A 14089-nucleotide genomic window follows, 5' to 3' on the forward strand; every position below is an offset into this window, starting at 1 on the left:
CCCATGGTAGCTTCCTTCATGCAAGCCCAAGGCAAAGTTCAGAAAAGTAGCTTGCTTAATCCAAGGGACAAGAATTACTTATCCTTCTTTCCTCGACTCATGCAATAAGCTCAGTCATCAAACCTCTTCCTTTCACAATGAGCAGGAGTTTGGGGGTGGTTGTGGGGAATAAACCTTTATTTTGTTTAACCTGATTGATACTCTGAGTAGGTTGATACTCCAAGCAGATACTCCAAATATCTGCACTTCAAGCAACAAAGGTAAAAAACAGGGTTAGCCTCTTTCCCACCAAGTTTTCAGTGGTGTTTATGCTGATGTTTCTATCAAAATACCAAGCAAAAATCATCTCAGCTTACAAAGAAAAGCAATAATTAGCACTTACTTTGTCTTCTCTCCCTTTCAGGAAAGCTGAACCAGGTGGAGCCACTGTCCTAATATGGCAGTCCAAGGTCTGGGAGACAGAGCCTGGATAGTACCTGAAATAAAATAGATGGAAAGTTCTCAGAAAGGCAGTTCAGGCTGCTGCTGCCACCAGAGACTTCTGGAGTTCCAGAGGCCGAGCACAGAGTGAGCAACCAATGGATGAATCCTTCAAGGGAAAGTAGAGACATGGCTGAAGACATCGAGAGCCAGACATACAAGTGCTTCAGTGATATTTACTCTCTGAGTTCTGGGAATGAATTGTGATTACAAATAGTCCTTTCAATGCTGCTCAGCAGGTACAAATATAAGGTGAGTCAGTTTTCATCTCATAGCTGAAACAAATAGCTGAAACAGAGAAAAGTACTAAAGACATAGTTCCAAGTGCTCTGACAGTGTATGTAATTGCAGTTATACTGGTTTTAACAGAATTTCACCTATTTACATGAGCTGTGTGTAGGTGTGCTTGTCCAAGTGGTTTTCCGTGGTCAGGAGCCTAATAGGCTTTCATTATAATTGCAGCTGGTAGCATTGCCAACTCCTAATGCTGCCTGACACTTCCCAGCAATTCCAGGTTGCTTTTAATTTTGCCAAATATTACCAATTCAGGCTGGAATTGGTATCCTGGATATGTACCACTTTGTTAAAACTATCACCAAAGCCTAGTGCCCCTTCCAAGAATGAAATTAAAGAAAAATATAGTGTTTTACCTTTGTTCAATACATATATATACTCCCATTATATTTCTGTTTGGTTTCTACCTCCTAACAGCAATGTTACATTCTTTCCACTATAGATATTTTGCAATTTAGCAGAAGGAGAAAAGGAGGGGATGTCCCACTGTTGGAAGTGTGGGCCTTGCTGCCCACTGAAGAGGATTATGTATTGATCTGCTCCTTATCAATTCTCCTCACACTGGAAGGAGTCTGTGTCTTATCTTTCCAGTTGGACTGGATTCCCTCTCATTTGATCACTGGAGGGAAACCTAAACATGGTCAAGGGGTGGGAAAAGAGCATCTGGTCCAGGTTTGTTGAGGACTGTGCAGTGTCAGGTTAGAGCCCTTAGTAAATTATTCATCACCAATGGTTCACTAAGCTGTGTTAACTGACAGAAATTACAATATATCTGTTAAAACACCCTTGTGATTGGTTATGTTACTATGTAGGAGCATTCTCTCTGCTTTGCAAAAACGTTCCACAGTTCTTCTATGTTTGGCTTCATTTTCAAGGGGAGAGGGTAAAAATAGACAGTCTGCTAAAACAGATTTTATAATAAACTATTATTCTATAAAGTAATTGGAGAGATTATTAGAGATGATGATTACTTTGCAATTCTATGTAGAGAAATTATACTCAAGGCCTGTCAGCCTGTTTGATGGGATTGCATTTGTAGCCTTTTTTGGGAACCACCAAGTACAGTGGCTGTTTCAAGTCCAGAGAAAGGTAGGCAACCACCTTTTTATTTTGGACCAGACCATCAATGATGTAAATTGACACAGCTCCACTGGTGCAATGTTTCAGGCAGCTTTGACAACGTGCCCGTTCGTGCCCCTTCATACCAGTGGAGCTCTGCTCACGTCCACTGAGGATGTGGTGATTTGCTTTAAAACATGTATGAAGCATCATTTCCTGGAAATAGTTCCCTTTCACTTTGGGCATTAAAAAAAAAAAAGTATCCAAAATCGTCAAAAAGTAAAAGGAAACAGCAGAGTTGAAGAAAAAAATTGCTTAATTCACCGATATTAGAGTTAGACATAGTTATAAAAGAAAATTTCAAACACGCTTGAATGGAATTTAAGATAAATACAATGATTAAGATAGAGTTAACACAGTAATCTAAAATTTCCCAGACACTTAATGAGTTTGGAGCCACTAAAGCTGCACCAAACACAGGAGACACAATCAGAATCAGAACCGACACATAGCTCAAAATCATCTAAATTATCTCTTTCACTTACATTAGCTAGAAAAACAGTAAACAGTCAATGGGGTATAAGAAGCATAATCAGGCAGCATCAATGGGCAGCAGACAAAGGCTGGGTCATACAGTATACAGAGAAGAGAGCTTGACCTTTGGAATTGAAATATAGGCATTTTAAGCTCCAGTGGAATGTATCAGAATGGCCTGTTTCAACTTAAATGCATAAAAGGTCAAGGGGAGGTCATATTTGGCTTTGGGTTCATCAGCACAGAGCATATCCCAGCCCTTTCTTTATTCATTCTCATTTGAAAAAAAAAAAAAAGGGTTTTCAAACCTCTCTGGCATGGCATAAATATTCATTCTCCAGGGCCAGATTTTCAGTTGGTGTAAAACAGGATAGCTACATTGAAATAAGGAATCTCTGCCAATTTATACCATCTCAGAATCTGGCCATCCTGTTCACATTCTTTTAAGATTCAGAAATGGCAATTTTAAAACTTTTCCTGGAGCAAATGCTTCCAACAATAATGATGCATGTTGAAATTTGAGACTTTGACATTTAAATTGTCTGGGGTTTTCTTTGAAAGGCATGGCAGGAGGCATCCTCCAGAACAGCCAAGGAGAGAGTAAATACTGCAACAATCTAGTTTACTGCTTCTCTATGTGTTCACCCTTCAATAGCAGTTTTATGTCTTTTTCAATATTCCCACAATTCTTTTTAGATGGGAAAGAACTTTTCTGTTCCCTTATAAATTGCTTTGAAAACGAAGAAAGACAAAAAATAAAAGGGCCACTCACAAATGGCACTGGCACTTAAACACAGCAAGGAGAGACCCAGTAGATGCAACAGTACCCTGCATCCATAGCAGGGCACTATTCTGACTCTCCTACCAAACCAATTAATAACACAGAAACTGGATGAATACAGGGTGATGTCCAGAGTCAAATGAGTGGTCATCTTAAAGAAACAAGCATCCACAGTTACTTGAGTATCACTCTCCTTTCTAAAGGAGGTATTTCACATCCTACCTTCTTAGTGCAATAAGATAATTTCTAACATTTGGTAAAGGAAAAGTGCCTCTTTTTTAGCATAGAGAATCCATTTAAAGAAATAAAATAATATCAAACTTCTGCTACCTTGAATAATTATTTTTCTCCTAGAATAGATAATAAATAGGAGTCCTTATTTATTTATTTTCATTCTGAAGAGTTCAGATGACACTATTGAACAATCTTCAGAGACTCTTGGGAAAAACGCAGCCCACCCCAGGTGGCACTGGTTTTCATGTGGCATTTCTTGTCTTTATCCAATTTCACTTCTGTCCCTCAGCATGCAGGACAATCAACACAAAACAGTCGATATTTCTCCATATTGAGACTCAATTCCAAGGGAGAGAATCTCATTTTATATTTTATTTTATTTGTCTGTAATATGCTTATCCTTAAATGAACATTTTAGACACAGATTCCAAATTATGCATTCATTGGAAAGATTAACTCTGATTAACAAATTCATGCTAAACAACTGTGTTTAATTGGATTTTTGTAAGTAGCTAAATGTGAATGCTTCTCAGTTCTCCTATGTGGAAAACAAAACAAAAACTAATCTTAAAATATTTAATGAGGAACAAACTCTGTGTTGCTGACCTATCTTCACTGGTGATGAACCTTTCTTCCTTGCATTGCCCTGCATGCAAAGTTCCCCTAATCTAGTCCTAATAGTGGTTAAAGTTATCTGTCTAATCAAACTAATTAGCACTGGTGAACGGAGACATAATCATAATAGAAAGCAAATGCCAGTTTTACAAAATGAAAACGCCATATGTGCAGTAATTAGTGAACCACACGCACTTTTTATAAATCATATTTATTAGTTCGTAAACAAATCAAATCCTAAATGAAATGAACGTTACCATTAACAAACACCAATGAATAAACAGATACAATGACTGGCCCTGCTGAGTGCATTGTGCAAGGATAGGGAAGGGTACCCCCGTCTTCTCAAATCTCCCTTAGAGGTGCTCAAGGCTTTTTACAGAGTACTGTGTCGTCTTCTCTAAGTCACAGTATGGATATATTAGCTGATCTAGGGAAACTGCATTTTGATCATACGGGCTGTTCTTGACTGGAGACCAGATGGTCATAAATTAGGATATTCAGGTTATATCCATGATGAAAAATGTACTGCTAATAAGTACTCTAATAGTGTTCTACAGCAGACCAGGTTTCACCAGAAATTTAATGTGGATTTTGTCAACTTGAATAAATGATGATATAGTACAAACTATATTTAATGGCAATCCTCCCTACCCCCAAAATTGCCAAAACGCAGGAACCTCCGCTCGGCTTTAAAACTCAAATCCTCTTCCTTTAACTGACGGTGGTCAGGTCATTCCTTAAAGGCGATTATAAAGAAAGACAAAAGAAAAGGATTTGCAATGAGAACATTTCTTGAAGGTTATAAATTCTCCTAAAAACTCAGCTTAAAGGAGTTTCAATTACACATTGATCGCTTCTTTCCCACTAAGAAGCTCAGTATCCAGCTGATAACACCTAGCCAGCAGAGGCACACTTTCAGACTCAACATACAAAGGGCTACTTTACACCTCAGGCACACAGCTTAAAGATATAGTATTGGAGAGACTAAATATAAAGTATTGGAGGCTTGGTCTGAAAAATCTGACTCAATACGCACAGGAAGACTTAGTTAAAATTAAGAAGGTTTGTAATAAATACCACATATTATTACATATCTGATCACAGTTTTCATGGCTTTCCTCTCCCACAGGAAATATTGGCAGCAGAAAGATGGTGAACCCAGGTATTTTTGGAGGTACAAAAACTGTTTCAATCCTCTAGCTGTTAAAATAATCTAATGGCTGAGATGTCTTTTTTCCCTTAAGTACTCTTCAATTTAAAAGATCCTGACTATTTCCAAGCTTTGGCCATAAACCAGCTTTCCTTTCTGCTTAAAACACTGCAGAACTTGGTATTTTGGTTTTCTTGAACCCTTTTGCTCTTGACAAAATGAAGCCTTCGACTTTCACAGCTTCTGCAGATCAGATCAGATCATGATTTTTCCTGTATCTGCAGATACCCAGATCTGAGTTTGAACTTAGTTGCGTCTTTCTTTTCAAGGTGATCATATAATCTGGTAGAGCAATGTTTAGGAATGGGCTGTGAACATTCTGCTCTTGAGGTCATAGCACGATATATACTCAAATCCTCACCTTCTGAGGTGAGAACAGAGCGTGAACTTCGGAAGCAGAAGGACAAACCAACTTTTCTGTAAGTGGTAAGTTATGGTGTTACTATTCCCTTTGGTACTCATTTTGAAAACATTAATTAGAGTGGGTATTTAATGTGACTCTCCTGTAGTTTGTACACGAATAGCTCAAACTAATCTCACCCCGCCCCAGCAATTCCAATGTATGCTGTAACAATGTCTGAAACATTAACAGTGAATTAATTATAATTGTGCAGTGGCGCCTGGCCACTTTGCTTTCTGTCTAGTTTATCTTTATTTTAGGCTAAAGAAAACAACAATGAAAGAACAAACATGCAATAAAATCTGTGCAAGAGATAGAAAGCAGAGTATCCCCGTTTTGATTCCCCTCTTGGCCATACCACCCCCTATCTGGGTGGGAAGCATGCTTTTTACATTTAAATTGCAATGCAGAGAAAACAGACTCAAAGTTTCAAGCATGCTGTGCATTTAAATTTGATCCCTTTTTTGTTTGTTTATTTTCCTGTGCTTCTTTGGATTGGACAGGAAGTTTAAGCTTTGCAATACAGAAACAAAGGCCATTTTCATTGTATATTTGGCCTGGCCAAGACTAAGAGGTAATACCAATATTGTGAAAAAGCCTGAGCAGGAAGGGTTTTTCCCATAATAGCTGAAACAAATCCACACAATCATCTGAGTAATTGTAGATTTTTCAAAGCGGAATATCACCAACCACACATAGCCCAAAATAGTTACCCAAGATTCCACCAAAAAACTACATGAAATTGCCTTTAAAATTATTATATTTAAAAATAATAAACCCACAACAACTTTCTTCCTTTAGTTTCTATCTTCTGAGATCCTTGGGTACTCTTATTTATTTACACTTTCAAGCAAAGACTTTCATGAAATCTCTTGTTTCCAAGACCTGGAACTCTAGAACCCTTCCCCAAACTCCATCAAGGCCCTGGGATAAAAATCACAAAAGGCTGACCACTGCAAAGTGCACCAACACCTCCCAGCTTGGATTAACTCCTGTAGTTGACAGAAAGGCCATATGAGACACCTGAAAGGCCTCACACATCTTAGAAATCTGGGGTGGGAATTTTACACTCTGATACCAGCAGGACATAAGGCTAGTCCTGGCTGTGTGGGAAGAACACACTTTAAAAAACACTTTTCCCCCTTTAAATAGGTGTAGTGAATCTGTTTGTCATGCAGCAGAGAGGTAACAGAGGGAAAGGAAGACCTATGATATGTCAGTGAAAAGGAGGTGTGGGGAACCTTTGTGAAGGAAGCAGAAACAAAGTCACTTATACAAATACACATGGGTTTCAGCCTGTCAAGCCCCTCCACAGCATTCAAATCCTATCAGCCCTCTATTTTACTATTTCAGGGGAGTAGTTTCAGCCTCATCTCCATGTAGAAGGTCTAAAATGACTTGAACTCCCACTGTCAGTGCAATTTCAGAAAAAATGACAGGACACCCGCCCAGTATTTTGATGTTTCAGCAAGACCAGTTCTGTTCCTGCTGTAGGCCAAAGGGGATTGCTTAGTGACTAACCTGAGCTGGGGAGATACCTTACTCTACAACAGCCTGATGAGTGACTACAAGAGGCACTGAAAAGACCCCTGTGGATTTAAATAGCCTTTAACTAACTAAATGGGGTTTATGGCTGCTTTGCATTAAAGCTGGTAGATATCAGTGATCTGACCCCAGCTTTGTAAACAACAAGACAGAGCTTTAATTTGCTTATTTTTTGAAGATTGGCCTTTTAGCATTCTAATAAAGCAGGAGGCTAATCTACACACGGGATAAGCTACAGTATGTTTTAAGTAATTATACTACATGGTTAAACAGCCATTACTATAGGAGGACAAAGACCAAAAAGATTAGTTCATACTAAATATTTCTCTTAAGTGATGTTGTTTTTCCCTTCTCATTTGGTTTTCTTACAACAAACTTTGCCTTCACAATTATTCCCCTGGTTACTGTAAGAGTGCCAGCATAATTTAGTATTTGGGGCTGGTACACAGAGCCTGGCAAAAACCTGACTCAAGCAAGTTTTGCTGCAGATTGGAGATTCAGCTTATTGCACAGAAAGCAGTTTTCTATATGAAAACTATTAAACTGTATGAAGAGTAATTAAAAGCATCAATTAAGAATGTGGAATACAAATAATTTTATATTAGCCAGAAAACTTATTCTGACATACTAAAACGGGTGCTTAAAAGAAACTGCAATGTGGGTTGCCTCTTATTCAGAGTTGTAAAATACTGCCAAGTGGTGTCTAAATGTATCATTTGATGCGGTATTTATAGGAAAATAATTTATTCTTACAATTTAAATTAGCGTAATACACTGTCACTATGTTCATTTGTATGAAGATCCCCAGAACTGCCACTGCTATGCTGACAGTTAAATTTAGTTCTGCAAAAAAACTTGTCTCTTTACGTGTGTGGAAAGACATAACCTGACATACTCTACACTCCAGCTTTCCCATGCCAGAAAAAGGGCAACAATGCTATAAGTTGCCTCCATGCTTTGTCATATTTTCCTGAAATAATTCATTTTTACTATGAAATAGTAACCACTTAACTATATTTAATGGCTCTATGACAGAAATTTCCTGTTTTACATGCAGTTATGTAGCTTTTTTTCTGTGGAGAGTCAGTGCAGAAGGTTGGATTCCTTCGTTCTGCAGAGCTACATTCAAAGAACAGCACAGGCACTTTGCACTGCTCTTTGGCAGAATGTAACAAAGTAGTTACACATCATCTCACATGCAACTGCTTAAGGTTATGAATGAGATTTTTATGGAAAACAAGAGTTAAAACAAACTTCAGTCAATATAATCTTGCTATTCCTTGGGAAGTTGCTGCTGTTAGTCTCTAAAATCTGATTCTACATGTTAAGGTGTTCTCTACTTGGCACACTGTTGGCCCCGATGCACAGTCCTAGGGAGAAAGATGCATGAAAGAAAATCCTGGACCACTTCATGCCAAACCAAGAATAACCTCTCTTAGCATGTGTGTACACACACATGCAGCATTGGGAGACAAAGAGCTGCTGTTGGAAAAAGCAGGACACCAGCTGCCTTCTGGCACTCACCCTTTTTTAAGGTTCTGCTCGACAAAATAAGTTCTCTTTAGCCTGTCTTCAAAAACAAAAGCAACTCACAAAACCAAAGAATTCACAAACCCAAAGAATTCATGAAAATAAAGAATTCTTTATGGCAATGAAGCAGAAGGCTTTTTTTTTGGTAATACCTTCCATCTATACCAAAAGATGAAATAGCAATAACCTGATACACACATCAAAAAGGAAAGATTGCAATATAAGACATGGGTGCACTGAAGGATTGGTCCTGCAGTGTGTGGCATCACATCCATGGAATAGTTTAAGGATTTATTATCAACCCATACATAAAAGGGACGAGGAAACTTTCTCTAAAATTGCTAACAGTTGGTGTTTCTGAAGGTTTTTGGAGCCTCACATGAACTAAGAAATTACTCAAGGAGGAAATATAAACAAAGTATTCCCTCACCTTCATGTGGGAGAAAAAATGCTGGGGACTGTGTACAAGTCCAAGAAGACCTTGGAAACGGACTGAGCTTCAAGTGGTAGATTATTCTTCAGACTCTTTCCGGAAGGCATCAATAGACATTCCCATGCCATGTGTTATGCTCTACCCTCCATCCACAGTGAACTCAGAAGCTCGGGTCAAGGTAGGGGCTCTTGCCCAGGAGCACAACGTCTCCAATGCTGGCTAAAACACAAGAAGCAGGAGGAGGTAGCTGGTAGGTACTCATTGGTGACATAGTGAATCCGAGCAGGGATATGAAAAGAGGAATTAGGGGTAAGAATGGCCTGAGAAAAGGACTGTTGTCTTTAGCTCCAGTAGAACTGAGGGGTACAGCCGACTCAGAATATCATATTTTGGGCCCCAAGAGATTTTGTGTCTTCATCAAACAAAAGAAATATTTCATTGCATCCAACCAGTGCAACAATTTCAGGTAAGTGACAGCACACATGCTGATAAGCCAGTTGGATAGTTTCAGTTCAAAGATACTGGGACATGCTTTTGTACAGCTCACTTTCCCTCTGCACCTACCTGTGCTGGTAGGCACCTACACATTCCTCATTTTTACTACATGATCCTGCTTGCTTTGAAAAGCCTTATTCTCACTTGCTGAGTGCAGCCCTTTACAACTCCTGCTGTAGCTGTGTCACACAATGTTGTTGGAAGAAAATGGAACTGTAAAGAGGATAAAATCCCTTAATCAGTTCATCAAGGGAACAATTCAAATTGTGAACCCAAGTCCTAATCTACCCTTACTCAAAGCATGGTTGCAGCAGTCAAAATCCTCATCTACTTCCCTTGAAAATCACAATCAATTGTATTAAAATATAGTTTAGAAACACATATGCTTGATTAGCTGAAGAAAAGCAGTCCTAGTTCATTTGTATTTTTAAGCAAGATATGATGGTAAATCTTCCATCCAGAAGAGCAATGTGTTAACCCACTCTGCCACCTAATCCCTAAGAGTCTCATTTTGATTGCACAAAAATCATTTAGGGAACCTAACAGTTTAAAACTGTCTTTTCTGGTACCTAAGTGCTTCGTTTTAATAGATATTAGCTGTTAAAGAGACTAATTTTAACTATGACATTTACAGCTTTAACCAGTCTATCATAGAGCATAGTGCATCACTTAGCAGAATAGTACTGTTTAAAAAATAATCTACCTGCTTTAATGTATATTGGAGTGTATTATTTGATGTCGAATTAGGACATTTTAACCCTTCAGCATTTTCCAGGAGCATGAATACATTTCAGATCCTTTTAGTTCAACACTGAATGGAAAGATTCTTACACACAATCAGAATATCCACTTGCATCTCCCCTTCCATTTAAGTTCCTTTCCATTAATTCATTTCAATTAATTAAACCTCACAACATCATTGGAAAGAGTCTAGGAGCCTCAGTTTGGGGTTGCAGGCCATATCCATTTGAGATGGACAGAATAACTGCCACTGTTTTGAAGCAGGCCAAAGAACTAGGCCTTTTCATATCACAGAGAAGACTCCCATCAATTTTCAAGGGACTGGGTCGAGACACAGGTGACCAAACCAAAGCAGCACTCTGACACATGACATCGTAAACCCTCTGAGACATCCCAGATGTACAGATTCCTGTGTATCGGTAACCACAGCCCTACCCTTCTTTTGAAACAAAATCATGAGACAGGAGATGATAAAGAAAATGTCAACGGGCTGTATAAACATGCATTGGAAATCTAAGAAGCTGATTTGTTGCTAAAGGCAGAAGAACTGCCATGCTAGATCAAACAGCAAATCCAATTAACACAGTATCCTCTCTCTCATAGTGGTCAGCTTTTACGAAATGGTACAAGAATTATGTTATGCCATCTCTGTTTCTTAAAACCAAAAATTTAAACAACTTTCTTAGCCAGACCTTGAATCAGACCAAATATCTTTAAAAAACTCTGCAGCCTTTTCTGTTTTATCTCCATTACTGCTCAAAATTGAGGGTTAGGAAATGAAATGAGGGCATGGCTCCCTGAATGAGATGGAGCCTTGGCCCTACATGGAAGGAAATACTCAGTGGAAGTCAACTCCTGGCTCTATAGCATCCATAGGGATTTGATGCTGTCTCTCTGGGAGCAACTGGTGGAAGGTATTGTGTTCCTGTGCAAGGCTATGCTTCTCTATTTCCCACCAAATTCTTGGCAGGCAGGGGAGCTGCTACCATCCTCAGTGGCAGAAGTCCAGCCCAGTGGGAGACTTCGAGGAAGCTTGTGGAAGCTCAAAGGTTGTTCTCACATGAAAGCCCAATGCCACCCACACACTAAAGCAGGTGGCTGCTGAGCTGCTGGCTGGAGGCATCTCACATTACTTCAGAGCAGCAGAGCTCGCCACTATTTGCAGGCACCATCAGGCAGCCATTTGGCAATAATGTGTCCACATGGGCCTGTCTGAAGCAAGGGAAAAGCAGGATGCAGGGCCACACGTGCTCTGCTCCGCTGACTTCCACTTGCATCCCTTCGAGATGGGCGATGAAAACTAAAGCGCCCCTGAAACATGCGTGTGCCACCAATTTATGCAGGGGAATAAATATTTTCTCTTCTGTTTTCTCTCTTTGCTTAATAATTCGGAAAATTCTCCTTGCTTTCCCAGCTGCTGCTGAGCAATAAGTAGCTATTTTTAGAGAGCTAATCACTGCGACTCCACAATATTTCTTCTGGGTTGTAAAAACTCATTTGCCCTTGCTTAATTTCACGCAGTTTGCTGTGCAGATATTGCCATGGCTCCTATTTTCCAGCGAGCATTACTTTCACCATATTTCCATTGAATTTCTCTGCCATTTTAGTTTTCCAGTAATGGGAATGCCCAGTCATTATATAATGGGACATCCTTTCACAACTTCTGATTGGCTATTTTGACTCTCTTGCTATATGATCACGTTCTGTGGATTTGAATGGCCGCGGTGTTCAGATTTCACTGCATTGCTCAGGACATGGGAGAAAGACAGGTCTCTGGATGGGAGAACATTCCTTTTAGATGTAAAGTTTAATAAAGGTGCCTGCAATTTTTTAGTATTTCATGTCATGGCTGAACTACGTTATGAGGAATGCAGCATAAACAGTGATTTAAATACAGGTGTCTGAAAACTATTTGATGAATAAGTAAAACCAGACTTTTATTTTTCTGTCTAGCACATTCCATTTTTTCAGAGGTTATCATACTTTTGCAGAAAAGCAGCAGAGACTAAGCAGGACCACAGAGCACATCAGATATATTATTCTTGAATAACTAGAGGTTAATAAAGCCATTTTTTTTGATACAGAATTAATAAGAGATTAAAAAGTCATCTTTTTATCCTTAAAAATGATGTAACATTGTGTACAAAATTCAGGTTTGGCACATGGGTACAACAACACGTGAAAAGATAATTTGTCAGGCCCAGTTCAGGAAAGGATGTCTCGTTATAGGAGTACGTGCTTCATTTTATCACTTGGTAAATCAACTCCGCTCTTCTTAATAGCAACAGATTTAAGTGTCTGACACAGTCTCCTGAATTAGAAGTTCTAATGCCAATTAAGTTCAATTTATTTGGTCTAAGGCTACTTACCTGAAACAATATACTGATACATTTGCAAACAAGAAAGGACAGCTTGAGCATCTGCAGAATCAAATGCTGGTCTGCTGATAGGATGCAATTAAGACAAAAAGAACTTTTTTGGGGATACTTTTTTCTTTGGCACACCATGCAAAACTAAACAGGAAATGGGCTTAGATTTCCACAAGAGAGCAAAGTATAGCACCAGCTAACACATTCATTAGTATTCTCAGGGCTTTAGCAAGCTTAGAGCTCTCTGTAAGAGGTGCTGGACACCCATGGGTGGAGCTGGATCAAAGCAGTAGTAGTATCCTCCTATGGAGTGCTCAGGAGTTACTCACAGGAGCTACTGTTCCCTTTGTGAACAGGAATAAATCACCCCAATGGGTCCCATAGGACAACAACAAAATTATGGACAAAAGAACATGCAAGTGGAAAATTAAAACACTCTATGCAAGGTACCATCATAGAGTTCTGTGCTTTTGTGTATGTGTTTGTGAAAATGTTATGTATGAAGTTCTGAGGAATAGATACAAAATTTGTTAGATAAATAAAACTGGGTCATAATTAAAAGAAGTTTGTACTACCAGAAATAGCATGTCTGGGACATCACTCCAGGTGTATTAAGCCATTGACAAACTGCCAGATTTTGGGTTAATAACTTTGCATAGGTTTGGTTTAGATAGAAGACGTGGTGACTGGGTTGTCGTCCTAAGGGGCTGATAGCAGACAACGCACTTTGAATGTCCCTGTACTTTATCAGGGCAAGATGTTAAAAAAAAAAAAGCACATCTAAGACTGACATCTCAGCAGGTTTCTGAAGTGTTTCCATTCAGGCTAGGCTATCTCCAGCCATGTATGAGAGGGAATGCCCAGGGTACAGAGCTGACAAACGTAACCCTCTTGACAGGCTGTAACATGTCACAAAACAGAAGACTTAAGGTTAATATGAGACGATGCAACTTCTACTTTTGTTTCCCATTTGGGTTTTTGCAAGAGAAAGAAAACCAAAAGCGTTGACAACTGACCACAAGGGATGTCCATGTATCTCTACTAACAGAGCAGCATGGGGACAGGCCATTTCACCCATCTAGCCAGCAGACTTGAAATCTCAACCTTACAGACAGTGATTTGGTCAATCACTCTGTTGTGTATCTTCTCGTCCCTTGTCTACTTATGTAACAAGACATGAACACAACAAGTCCCCAAACTACTGATTTTCTTTTGATGAACAGCATGAACAAAAGTAATCTGTCTGATTTTCTTCCAAAAATGAACTAATGACAGTGATTTCACTTCCTTTCATAGGGTCTTCTTTCACGGGAAGCAAGAGCCACTTGAGTCACTCAGCTATAGCAATGTACTTCACTCTTGCTAA

General features: G+C 39.1%; 1 long non-coding RNA gene across 1 annotated transcript in view; it reads right to left on the reverse strand.

Moving 5' to 3' along the window:
* Positions 1–382: 382 nt before the first annotated feature.
* LOC127478502 (uncharacterized) overlaps positions 383–14089 on the reverse strand; it is a 138737-nt gene continuing 125030 nt past the window's right edge. The window contains exon 3 of the long non-coding RNA XR_007907242.1: positions 383–476. This is a non-coding gene — a long non-coding RNA (uncharacterized LOC127478502). The remainder of the gene's footprint in view (positions 477–14089) is intronic.

The sequence above is a fragment of the Manacus candei genome, unplaced genomic scaffold (genome assembly GCF_025592945.1).
Source record: "Manacus candei isolate 608988 ecotype Guabito, Panama unplaced genomic scaffold, ASM2559294v1 h1tg000060l, whole genome shotgun sequence".
Taxonomy (NCBI): domain Eukaryota; kingdom Metazoa; phylum Chordata; class Aves; order Passeriformes; family Pipridae; genus Manacus; species Manacus candei.